Consider the following 13,908-nt stretch of genomic DNA (forward strand, 5'->3'; position numbering starts at 1 on the left):
TCTCTCATCATCTCACCTGGATATCACAGAAACTACCCAAATCCATCTCTCATTTTTGTACTGCTTCAATGTGTTCCACAAAAAGTATTTATTGAAGTATAACGTACATAGAGAAAAGTCCATAAAGCATTAATGAATTTTCAGAGTGAACATACCCATGTAACCACCACCCAAATCATGAAATACACTATTACCAGCACCCTAGAAGCACATTTTATACTGTCTCCCAATTAATTCCCTCCTCCTCCATCTCAAAGGTAACCATCCTCTTGACCTCTACCAGCATGGATTGGTTTTACATGGTTTTGGATTTTGGGTGAATGGTATCATACAGTATGTATTACTTTGTATCTGGCTTCTTCTATTAGTAAGACTCATCTTTGATATTGCAAGTAGAAGTAACTGATTTTCATTGCTCTACAAATAGTTTGGTGTATATGAATATACCATTTATTTATTTATTCTACTGTTGATGACCATTTAGATTGAGTTCTACTTTGGGGGCTAAAAATAATGAAGCTGTGAACATTCTCATGGTTTTTGGCATATATCTATTAGTGGAATTGTAAGGTCATAGGGCATATAATTGTTCAGTGTTAGTAGATACTGCTAGTTTTCCAAAGTGATTGCATTAATTTTCAGCCCCACAGCAGTGCATGAGAGTTCTAGTTGCTTCATATCCTTGTCAACCCTTGATATCAGTTTTGTTTTGTTTTTTATTTTCATTTAGACATTCTGGTGGGTATCTCATTGTAATTTAATTTTGTATTTCCGTGATGACTAATTATGATAAACACATTTTCATATGCTTATTAGCCATATGGATATGTTCTTTTGTGAAGAGCTTGTTCATATTCTTTGCCCACTTTTCTATTAGGTTATCTGTGTTTCTCTTATTGATTTGTAGAAGATATTTATATAGTCTGGATACTGGTCCATTGTCAGGAGCTAAGTCATCAATTGAGTATCCACGTGGGAAAAAAATGAAACATTATCACCTCCCATCCTATGGCTTGCCTTTTCTTCCCCTTAGTGGTATCTTTGGTACAAAAATTATTAATTTTAATGTAGTCTAATATATTTATCTCTTCATTTTTGGTTACTGCTTTTTTAATAGTTTTACTGAAATGTAATTCACATACCATACAACTCACCCATGTAAAATGTACCATTCAAAGTTTTTTAGTATATTCACAGGATTGTGCAACAATCACCATAATCTTATTTTAGAACATTCGAATAACCCCAAAAAGAAACCCCATACTCACCAACTGTCACTATCCATTCCTTCACCCTCATGCTTACCAAGCCCTAAGCAACTACTAATCCACTTTCTATTGCTAGTGATTTGCCACTATGGACATTTCATATAAATGAAATCATATAATACATACATGGTCTTTTGTGACTGGCTTCTTTCACCTAGCATGAATGTTTCAAGGTTCATCCATGTTACAGTATGTATCAGTACTTCATTTCTTTTTCTTGCTGATTATTACCCCTGGTGGTACCGTGGTTAAAGTGCTCAGCTTCTAACTGAAATGTCAGCAATTTGAACCCGCCAGCCGCTCTGCAGGAGAAAAATGTCACAGACTAATTCCATAAAGATTACAGCCTTGGAAACCATGTGGGGCAGTTCTAGTCTGTCCTACTGGGTCACTATGAGTTAGAATTGATTCGATGGCAACGAGTTTGGTTTTTTGGTTTGGTGTGGACATACCGCATTTATTTATCCATTCATTAGTTGACAGACCTTTGGGCTGTTTCCACTTTCTGGCTATTATAAATAATGCTGCTTGGTTAGTGTTGTGTCCTGTTTAAGAAATATTTGGCTACCCCCAAATTATAAAGTATTCTACTATGTTATCTTGTAGATGCTTTGTTGTCTTACCTCTCACATGCAGATCAGCAATTCAACTGGAATTTAGTTTTGCTTATGATGTGAGGAAGGGGTGTAGTTTCATTTTTTTTCCACACATACTCAGTTGACTCAGCACCACTGAATGAAATGATCATCCTTTCCTTACTGCTCTGCAGTGTCATTTTCCTCAAAAATCAAGTGTCCCTATGTAAGTGGCTCTACGTCTGTAATCTCTATTCTGTTCCATTGATCTATTTGTTTATCTTTGTAGCCATACCACACTATCCTAATTACTGTAGCTTTATAATAAGACTGGGTATCTGATAATCTAAGTCCTCCATCTTTGCTCTGATTATTTTTTAGAATTGTCTTTCCTGCTCTTGACCATTTGCATTCTGGGATTTTGATTGGGGTTGCACTGAATTCAGAGATCAGTTTGGAAAAAACCAAACTATTGACCACACTGAACTGTCCAATCCATGCATATATTATGTCCTTCCATTTATTTAGGTTGTGCACCCTTTCATTCCAGTAATAAATACAACTTGCTCATGATGCATTATCCTTTTTATACGTTGCTTGGTCTGCTATTTAAAATTTTTGCATTCTAGGACTACCAAAACATCCGCTCAACTTCCCTGCCTCATAAATGCTGTTTTCTATTGGGCTTTTTAGCCTCTTAGGGCTTTATCATTTACAAATGAGCAAATGATTCAAAGAGAAAAAGAATAAGAATGTCAAGGTCACTTCAGTGCACATTTCTCTCTCCAGGATTCTGGTTCCTCAAGTCCTGGTGGCTTTGGTAGCTCAATGCTTTCAAACAAATATTTTCTTTTTATTTTGTCTCGCTTTCCTAGTTGATCTGTGGAAGGATTGTTGACTAGTCTACCATTACCAGAAGCAGACTCTATCTTTTACAGTATAAACCAAGTCATATTACTCCTCTCCTTTGAGTTTCCCAGTGGCTTCCCAATGTGCTTATAATAAAATCCATGTTCCCTACTATGGTCTATAAAACCCTAAATAATCTAGCCCTTGCCTTCCTCTCCACCATCTCTTACCACTCACTCCCTCACTGTCTCCTCTGCAGCCATATGTATTTACCTTCCATTGTTTGAACACACTGTGTTCCTCCCTAAACCAGTGCTTCTGCATTCATTCTTCCCTCTCCTGGAGCACCCTCTCCCTGACCTTTGCATGACTGCCTCATTTTTTTAATTCTGTCTCAGTTTCAATGCTACCCTCAAAGAGGCCTTATCAGGACACTTCATCTAATGTTGTGCCCTACTTGTCTGATCCCAACCCTCCTCAAACAACATTATCTGCATAAAAGGGAGGATAATGAAATTAAGACAACAAAAATAGAGTACCAAATTTCCAAAAAGTACAATACTCTCTCCATTCCATTTCCACATTTAACATGAAGAAAACAATAAACCGAGAATGTAGCATCCTTGGGGTAGAACTACATCTATATACCACAATGCAGAGATTAAGAGTGTAGTATTTCTTTGAAGTTGTCAAGGATTTCATTTTACTTGGATCCACAATCAAGGCCCATGGAAGCAGCAGTCAAGAAATCAAACGACGCACTGCACTGGGCAAAGCTGCCGCTAAAGACCTCTTTAAAGTGTTCAAAAGCAAAGATGTCACTTCGAGGACTAAGGTGCGCCTGACGCAAGCCGTGGTGTTTTCAACTGCCTCATCTGCATGTGAAAGCTGGACAATGAATAAAGAAGGCCTTATGTGAGTTGTAGGGTTGGCAAAAAATATTGAATATACCATGGATTGCCAAGAGAACAAACAAATCTGTCTTGGAAGAAGTACAACCAGAATGCTCCTTACAAGCAAGAATGACAAAACAACATCTCACATACTTTGGACATATTATCAGGATGGATCAGTCCCTGGAGAAAGACATCATGCTTGGTAAAGTGGATGTTCAGTGAAAAAGAGGAAGACTCTCAATGAGACGGATTGACACAGTGCCTGCAACAATGGGCTCAAGCATAACAATGATCATGAGGATGGCGCAAGACTGGGCAGTGTTTCCTTCTGTTGTACACAGGGTCACTATGAGTCAGAACTGACTCAATGGCACCTAACAACAACATTTCTTTGCAGTGTGACAAATATGGGTTCAAATCATTGCTACATCACTTTCCAGAACCTATCAGCAAGGTTCTCAACCTCTGCTTCCCAAACTATAAAATGGGGGTAATAATGGTATTCACTTGATGGTATTATTGTAATCATGTAATAATTGTTATTTTGTATGCAAAGTGCTTAATACAGAGGCTGAGTCTAGAACGTTCTTCATAAACAAGAGCTATTATGATGATAATGCTGAGGAAAATAATAAGTCTCTATAACATCTGGTAAAATACTAAATCATTCAATCACACACAGATATACATACACACACCCAAAATTAAATATAATAAGAATTCCAACCATGTGGATGTAGCCTTTATCACATGCGTCAACAAATTTTGCAAAGTCTTCGTTTCTTTTAGTTCTGTGTTAGGTAACTTTGGTGGCAAAAAATATAGACTAATCCTAGCAAGTCTACTCAAAAACAACTTACTGGAAGATTACTGCAGTATGTCACAAAATTTAGAAAAGAATTGAATAACTAAGCCTGTAGAACACAAGTCAAGGAAGCTCCACAGAGCTGGGAGGTAGGAGCTTAGAATCCCTAGAGCATTGCCATTTAAAGCACTCAAATACCATAAATATCTACCTTTTGCTCTCAGTTCAAAATTCCAGATTTTAAGAAAGAAACTCTGATTGGCATGAGCCAGGTCAGATGTTACCCTTAGACCAATCAGCTTTATCCTGAGTAGCAGAGTCAAACATTACAGACTTAGCTCTGGGACCCTATTTCTATGGATCAGTGAGCAGTTCCCAGAGAAGGGTTTTGTTTTGGAGCCAGAAAGCCACCCCAAACCCAGGGACCTTGTTTAAGATAAGCTTTCTCTAACGGGAGCCATTTTGTTCTACTCTTTGCCCATCCAACACAGTAGTGTCCAGGTTATGCACCATTAGCTGCTTGGGAGGGAGTTAATGACAGATTAAATATAACTGAATTGCTGAATCTGCTTTCAAGTCCTCTCAATAGAATAACAACGTGCTACCTTGTAGAGCCAATTTTGCAAATCAGATCTGAGTCCCTTACTTCCAACAATGACGGAAAGCCTTTGTGAACTTTGGAGTCCATCCCCCAGCTCAAATACTTACTATGTGATCTTTGGAGATTACTTCATCTTTTTAGGCCTCAGTTTCCTCATCTGAAATGCGGACAGTAGTTTTATGTGCACTTCCTTTAGGCCGCTGTGAGGATAACACAAGCTACAACTAGAAGAGGCTTATCAGCATGGCGCTGCTACATAGTAAGCACTTTGTGAACACGTGTTGTTGTTGCTGGTGCTACTCCCCTTCATTTATCCTTTAACAGATATTTGCTAAAATCATGGTTTCTAGACTTTTCCCTTTTACACACCAGAAAAACTACATTAAAAACAAAGGGAGAGAGGGAAAAAAAAAAGTTTTCATTTAAAAATTTAAAAAAAAACAAGAGACATCAACATGAGTGACCAGGTTATTATTTTGCCAGTTAGGACATTAAAACCAAACAAAACCATCATTTATTATCCTCATCCTTCCAAAGTAAGGCAAGGCCATTTTCATCCCCCCAAATGAGAGAATGCACATAATCTCAGGCGAAGGGAGAGCTCACTGCTACAGACAGGCGGAGACGCAGGGTCCCATGGATGGGCACTAGGGCACCATTACACCAAGCAACCTACGTTGACAGTTGCCTTCAAGTTGGCTCTGACTCAGGGCGACTCCGTGAACAATGAAACGAAACCCCACCAGTCCCACGCCATCTTCACAATCGCTGGTATGCCTGAGTCCATTGCAGTGGCCAATGCATATTTTGAGTGTCTTCCAAACTAGGGAGAACAGCTTCCGGCACTATATTGGACAATAATCTGTTGTGCTCCATAAGATTTTCATTGGCTAATTTTCAGAAGCAGTTCGCCAGACCCTTCTTCCTAAAACAACCTACATGGCAGCCTAAAGCCAATAAATAAGGCAACAATGTGGAAGATGCCCTGCACCTGCACAGTCTGCTCTGGCTCACACCATTTTGTCCATTAGGAGTGCTCTCCCTCCATTGCGATATGTCCACTCTATTTTTCTGAGGTCCAGTGCCACAACTCCCAGGATAGCCACCTGATCCTCTCAAAGGAAGCATTCGGTGCTTCCTGCTAATCCTCCCATCAAGTCCGTCTCCAGTTCTCTGATGGTGTACTCCACCATCTACTTTGCGATTTAGAAATGTGTATCTTATCCCTCCACTAAATTTGAGGACTAAACTGAGGACTGGATCCAGAGCTGACTCATTCCGGCAGCTCTCCCAGGGCCTAGTGGAGCTATATACATAACAGGCAGTTGACACAGGCCTGCAGAATGACTCCAAATGTAAGATATGCTGCCTTGAGCCTGCAAACCACTCCTGCAACAATGTGTACAGCTCTAAGCCCAGCACTGTGAAATGGATTTCAACAGGATGAGTGTGCATATTCAAACGCACATAATCAGATCAACTGAAACAAGACGATTTAGAGAAGATTTGAGCTGTAGAGCAACGAGAGAGAGATGAGAAGGGGGGCTATGATGGCAATCATAAATTCATGGAGCCATTATGCACGAAGAGGCTCAGTCTTTGTCTATTCAGCTCCAAATTATCCCCCATCTAAACAATGAGTAGAAGCTGCAAGGAGAGAGATTTCAATTTGACATAAGAAAGAACTTTCTAAGAGCACTGTCCAAAGATACAATTGGTTGTTTATATAAAAAATGAGTTCCCCTTCACTGAAGTATTCAAGCATAAATGGAATATTCCCTTGGCAGAAATCTTTACAGAAGAAGCAAGCATCAGATAAAGGTTGGACTAAATCAGGGGTTCCTAAAAGCCAGTTAAAAGGCTGATGCCAATCCAGAAAGAAGTCTTCATTCATTGGTGGTGAAATGGCACAAAGACAAAACTGTCAGCTTTTCATAATGCCTAATATATTCAATCATCTGAATTCTAAGATAATGCCTTCTATTCTTTCAGTGTTTAAATGGCCAATCTCTTCTGAAAAAAAAAAAAAAAAAAAAAAACAGTGAACGATAGTTTTTTTAACCACGTCCTTTTTTATGGCAAAACTAAAAGCTGACAAAGTTAAGTCGGCCCTTAATTTTAATGGAAAAAATTTTACTGGTTGTAAAAACAATGTCGGGGTGGTATCTGACCTCCTCTAACTTTACAAGAGGAAAGGAGAATCAAGACCAACAGTCCCAGGCTGATTCTCCTGAGGCAGAGGTCCGACATGCCTCCTCTGTCTGCCATCTTCACCAACTCTGACACCAACTGACCCTCCCACGGCACTCTCTACCTCTCTTCTGGGTTCAATAATTCATTGCAGTGGCCCCCCAGAACTCACAGATCATACTCACAGTTATGGGATTTATTAGGGAAGTAACAGGTTACAAGTCAGGCTCAGGAACACTCTAGGATGCAGTTCTTGCATCACGACAGCCTCTTCTTAGCTGTGCGTGGAGGCACATCTCTCCCTGGCCCTAGGCCTCTGTCCAAAGGCACTCCGCTTTCTCTCTTTGTGAGCTGGGAAGTCCCCCATGCTGTCTCCTGCTGCCGGGTCTCTGCTGCCACTTCTCGCTGCCTTTAGTGTTACAGTTCTCTCTGTCTCCTGGTTCCAGGAGCTTCTCAGCACAGGGAACCCAGGTCCAAAGGATGTGCTGGCTCTTCTTCTTTGGTGGTGGTTGTATCTTCTCTCTCCTGCCTCTGGGATGGCTCACTTCAAGCCCAGGAGGATGGCAAAACCAACCAATCCCTTTGGTGGGCCACAATTACTATACCACACAGTCCTGCCTAATTACTTGGGTGGGAGTTACATGAGCATGGCTAGAAAGGCCACACAAAAGTGATTCATGGCTCCGCATTGGTCTAAAAGTCTAAGAACCACTTGGACAGGTAACTCTTAAGACCCTTTCAAAAGTCCAAGAATCCATGTTCATGACCAAGGATTGTTATCAAAGCTGCTTTCACTGTTCACTTTAACCACATTTCAACTCTCTGGGCAAGGAGCGAGGCCCCAGGGGTGGGGTGGGGTGGGGGCAAGGCTGGTGTTTCCTTACGATGGTCTACAATGATATAAACCAAAGGAGAGAGAGAGGACCCCCAGTTTCTCAGGGATCTCCATTACATGAAAAAAGAGACAGCTTGGCTTTGGAGATGATTATCCAAATTCACCACAGAGTCAATGGGCCAAATACCAAATCGCATTGCCCTTTCCCTGGACAAGTACACTTTACTGTGCAGATGTGCTCAGAAGAGAAAGTATCTGTACATGTGTGGGTGTGAGTGTGTAGGTGGGAGTTTGGGTGTGAAAAGAGATAAAGACAAGGGGAATATGAAGGAATGGGTGTGGCACCAACAATCATAAGACAGAAGAGAATAATATATATTTAGAATTACATCCAAGATCTATCTATGAAACGATAAAAATAGGGTTTGGAGGCCATTACTATTGGTATCTACCGTCAGTAACAATGTTTGTTTATTTCTTTTTCCTTTGCTTCTTCTTCTCTCTTTTTTTTTTTTCTTTTTTGTCACTCATTTTTAAATCAACAGGGAAAATGTGGAGGTACCAACTTATTTTATTGCCAGGATGCAAAAGAGTAAAGCTGCACTGATGACATCAGTCGACATCAAACCCTCAGAGCTTTTTATTCCCTAAACTATTGATGCTTTCTCCTGAAACATCTCCATTTGGATCCTGCTGAAAACACTTCTCTTTGTGTCACTCACAATCTGTAAAGAGCATTATCTTCTGTGGTTTAAAACAGAGACTCCATTTAACTTGGTGGTTGATAAAGACATTTCATTCATATCCCTTAACTAACAATAATTATTCTAATTTACCACATGAAGACAAGAAAAAAGCACTTCCATTCTGCAACTTGTTTTGTATCATGAAACATATGGAAGAGAAACGATTCCACTCTGGAGATAAAAAATCGCTTAATAAGTCGAAAAATGGACTAAAATAAATGTACGCTTTTGATACATCTTCTCTACATTTTTAATCAGTGTAATGGTTAGGAGTTCAGGCTCCCAAATCACCGTTGGGTTCAAATCCTGGCTTTGCCACTTGTTTAACTATGCACAAGGCATGTAACTTCTTTAAGTCGCAGATTCTTCATCTGTAAAATGGAGACATGTATCAATATCTACCTCATAAGGTTGTTGTGCAGATTCAATTAGCTAACCAATCAGTGTTAGCTGCCAGTACTATTACTACTACTACCATCATCATCATTAGATCAGCCAACGTATCAGTTAGGGTTCTCTGGTGACAAGCAATACAAAGCCACCCTGTCTAACATCAGCAGAATAGAAAAGAAAATCACAGGAAGTGTATACGACAGCTTCCAGAGTCAAAGTAAAATCAAATCAGGATTAGAAACAATAGGAACCAGGACCCCAGGAACTAATGGGCAGCTCTTAAGGGCACAGTTATCAGAACGAATCGGAGACACATGACCACCCCTTGGCTAGAGGACGGCAAGGTGTTTGACTGACAGCCCCATTAGTGCTATATACAGGCGGGAAGGCTTTGCTCCCCAAGGGAAAATCCAAGCGATGTAGCCCAAAGAGGAGGGTAATGATACTAAGCAAGACCAAATACAAAATATCCATTTCATCCCAAGAACCTACTAAGACAAAATCAATTAAGGTTGCACTTGCTTCTCTCTTTATCATCCCCTCTATTTGGTAATTATTATTTTAATACGTAAGTTATTAATTTTTAAAGTTGCTGTTGAAACTCATTTTGAGACAAATAACAATTCCCCAACGCTCTAAAGGCTACATCTTCCTTTTTTTTTTTTTTTAATATACTGCTTGCTGAAAGAAACTATTTTGTTGAAAATTTTCCTATTAGAATTTCCAGGAATTCATTGCCTGTCTGGTCAAGTTATTTAGCAATAATTGGTGCTGTTAAGAAGAACATAAGGCACCCATTGAAAAATGTCCAAAGTTGACTTAGAGTTGTTCTCTTACACAGAAATCTATTTTATATTTTATGTGCAATAGAACGAGATTTATGCTCGGAGATCAGGGTCAGAAGTCAGATTTTTGTTTTAATAATGTTTCTGTCGACAATGACGTTTTAGCAAGGGAGGATTAACACTAAAAAGCAATGGTGTAAAGACAATAATAAAATAATAATAAAATGTGTGACTTACAATTCCATTAAACTTTTCTTCCAGCTTACTAGCTGAACAAATCCCAAGCAATGAAAATACAGAGAGTCTGATTAATCTGGAGCCCACAACAACTATGTGGTTCAGTGAAAACATTTCTCATAAAGCCAAAGGCGCTGGAGGCATATAGAATTGAGACAAATCCCAGCTCCACCCTTAGGAACTGTGAGACTGGGCGAGTTACTAATTCCTTGAAACTCTGTGGCCTTGCCTCATCTGTTAAATGAAGTCAATAGGATGATGGGGATGTTCTGAGGACCTATTGAGATTACAACAGGAAAGGTGCCAGTCACTTTATCTGGTATACAGTAAGCACTCAATGTAAAATCTGCCTAGCCAAGTTGGACACATAACCTTAACTATCACACTGTCTAACATAGATATTGTGAGGAATAAAACGAGACATTCCTTGTACAGTACTTACTACAGCGCCCAGTACCTGCTCACTAAGAATTAGCTATCTGGATGATAGTTTTTCATAGATTGGTGCATGTCCAGATTGTGGTAGATGGCTTGCTTGCACCTACCCTGACTCCATATGATGTACACTACTGGAAAAACTGCAGGAACGATATCATCCACCTACTACCAGCCCAGTCACATGATTCACTGACTCTAATGTGTTCCCTGCATAATAATACCTATACTACATCAGAAAGGGGACAGCTGTAGTAGCTATGAATCTGCCACAAAAACCTCCTTTTTATATATGAAAGCCTCATTCAACATTCTCTCCTCTGACAAGACTCCTGGGAGTCCCCCTGGACGTCCATAAACACGATGCTGTGCCCGATCATTACTGTGGAACAATGCTAAGCCTGTCTCACGTACATGTAGTATACACGCTCCTCAAGGACTTATTTCTATATCTTTCATTCCTCATGGTACCAGTGCAAACAAGATTTTTATGCACAGGTAACCACCATCTGTCTGTCAGTTTGTCATATGGTGGTGGCTTGCATGTTGCTATGATGCTGGAAGCTATGCCACCAGTATTTCAAATACCAGCAGGGTTATACATGGTGGACAGGTTTTAGTGGAGCTTCCAGACTAAGACAGACTAGGAAGAAAGGCCTAGTGATCTACTTCCAAACATTAGTCAATGAAACCCTATGGATCATAGAATATTGCCCAAGACTTCAACTTGTTTACTTTGGACATGTCATCAGGAGGAACCATCGCTGGAGAAGGACATCATGTTTGGTACAGTGAAGGGCCAGCAAAGTAAAGGGAAACCCTTAAAGAGATGGATTGACACACCGGCCACAACAATGGACTCAAACATACCAATGACCATGAAGATGACCTAGGACTGGGCAACATTTGGTTCTTGTGCGTGAGGTCACCATGAGTCAGAGCTAACTCGAAAGCAACTAAGAACAACCCGTATCTGAATCAAGCTGGGCTGCCTTGAGACCTGCCTCTGCCCAACAACATATCCACAAAGAATGACTGGATATGGACTTGCCAGTGCATTACACAACAAGTCACTCTAAAATTCTTCATCAAATAGTCATTTCCCCAAACCTTCAAACAGCTTCTTAAAAGTTAAAAAAAAAAAGAAAAACTCACCTATCCTGCATCTCATTCTACACCATGCCCACCCCAGAACCCCCTCACTGCCATCCTGCTTTCTCCCTGCCACAACATTTACTCAGCTGAGGACACCAGACCCCTCTCTTCAGTGTATGACCCCCGTATAGCAGAGTCTGGCCTGAACACTTTTCTCTCTTTTGAAGCAGCCCACTGGATTTCTTGTTAATAAAATTCTCCACCTTGTGCCACAGGAAGCCCACCACAAGGAATGCCTCTATCCCTGGCTCAGTACCCACTTAACCTCCTTCCAGGGAGATAACCCTCTCAGGTTCTCACACTCAGAATAGTGCTGAAGAAACCAAGACCTTATCCACTCTCAGCCTGACTTGCAGGGCAAAGCCAGTATTAATCAGTGGTGCCCTTTTTGCTTCTGACAGACAGAGTGGTCGTGTTCATCACCAAGAGCTTCTCATCAAACCCTCAGGGTTTTAAATCTTTTCCAAATAAACGGCAATTTGTAAAGAAACCCCCTAAATGATGTTGTGCAAGGAAGTTAATGCAGGCGCAGAAGGATGGAGTCACATTTCACCATCTGCCTGTGACAATAATAATGCCTCCGCCTTGCAAAATGTCTAATTGATTGTGCAACAGAGGCACAAATATCCACTGTAATCTAACAATCAAAGATTATTTCTAAATTGTACCTTGGCAGAGGAGGGGCGCTAAGGTCAGTGTTCCTCAGGACCAATTGTGAGTGCATGAACTTTCTGGTGGCAGGATGACAGGAGTCTTAGGTCTCTGTTGGACAAGATGGAGCTGACTAACTTTATTAAACTTGTCTTAGAGCAATATGGTCAAGCTGGGTCTACAAAGATAGCAGAAAGGTAGGTAATTAGTTTAGGACAGTGTTTCCCATTCCTTGGAATGGAAAATGGCTTAAAGTGGGGTGGATGGACATCAGTCTGGGTTTCCTATTGAGGATCTCAAGCCAGAAACCTTTATTCCAGAGAAGTCATGTCATACATAGAGCCCATGCCTGAACATAAAGGGCTTAGGAGGAAAGAGCTAGAAACGAGAGAAGCTACTTTGACTTCACAGGTTTCTTGAAACTTCGTTTTCCTGCAGGGAGGACCCAGTCAAGAATTCCTAGACCAAGCCAAATGGAAATTGGTGACTTAGCTTAATGCCTCTTGCCCAGTTCACCATGACCAAAGGGTCACTGACCACCATTAAAAAGTTAAATTACAATCTGGCTTAAAAAAAAAAAATTACTATATATATTTTTCCTATATATACAATATATTTTATGTCTATTCTATATATATATTTATTCAGGATCAACTTGACAGCAATGGGTGTGTGTGTGTATGTATATATACAAACATACACACACATATATATGTTGAGGTTCTTGGTGCTAATTAATACTAAAACTGAAAAAAAATCTTTTCATCTTTCTCTTCCTAAAAATAAAAAAAAGCTGTCAAGTCAAAAAAGCTGTCAAGTCAGTTCCGAATTGTTGAAACCATGTAGATAACAGAACGAAACGTTGCCCAGTCCTGCACCATCCTCACAATCATTGCTAGGTTTGAGTTCATCGTTACATCCGTTGAGTCAATCTATCTCAATGAGAGTCTTCCTCTTCTTCACTGACCCTCTACTTTACCAAGCATGATGTCCTTCTCCAGGGATTGGTCCCTCCTGATATGATGTCTATAGGGTCAATATAAGTCGGAGTCAACTCAATGCCAACAGATTAAAGTAACGGACAAGAAACTAAATACTCTTTTATTGCTAGCTGATCATTAACAATTCCATTCTTCTCACAGGGAAGCTTATATTCAGTATGTATTTCTGTAAAATCAATTAGATTTATACTTCATTATTTATTTTTATGTTTTAATTTTTAAAACATGTTAATAACATCGCTTTTTTTCACTATAAATTATTACTTTCTATTCATGGCAAATAATACTGGTTTTTCATTCATGGTGGAGGTTGACAAATTCTGTTTTAAATAAATGAATTAAAATAAGTAAACACGAGCCCATTTAAAGACAAGCACTGAAATAATAAGAATAGCGGCAAAATGGCGCTCTAGGCAGAAGCACCACACAGTCCCTCCACAGCAAAGATCCGAAAAACTAAGCCAAACAGAGAATACAACAATCCTG

Source organism: Trichechus manatus, unplaced genomic scaffold (assembly GCF_000243295.1).
Source record: "Trichechus manatus latirostris isolate Lorelei unplaced genomic scaffold, TriManLat1.0 scaffold00001, whole genome shotgun sequence".
Lineage (NCBI taxonomy): Eukaryota > Metazoa > Chordata > Mammalia > Sirenia > Trichechidae > Trichechus > Trichechus manatus.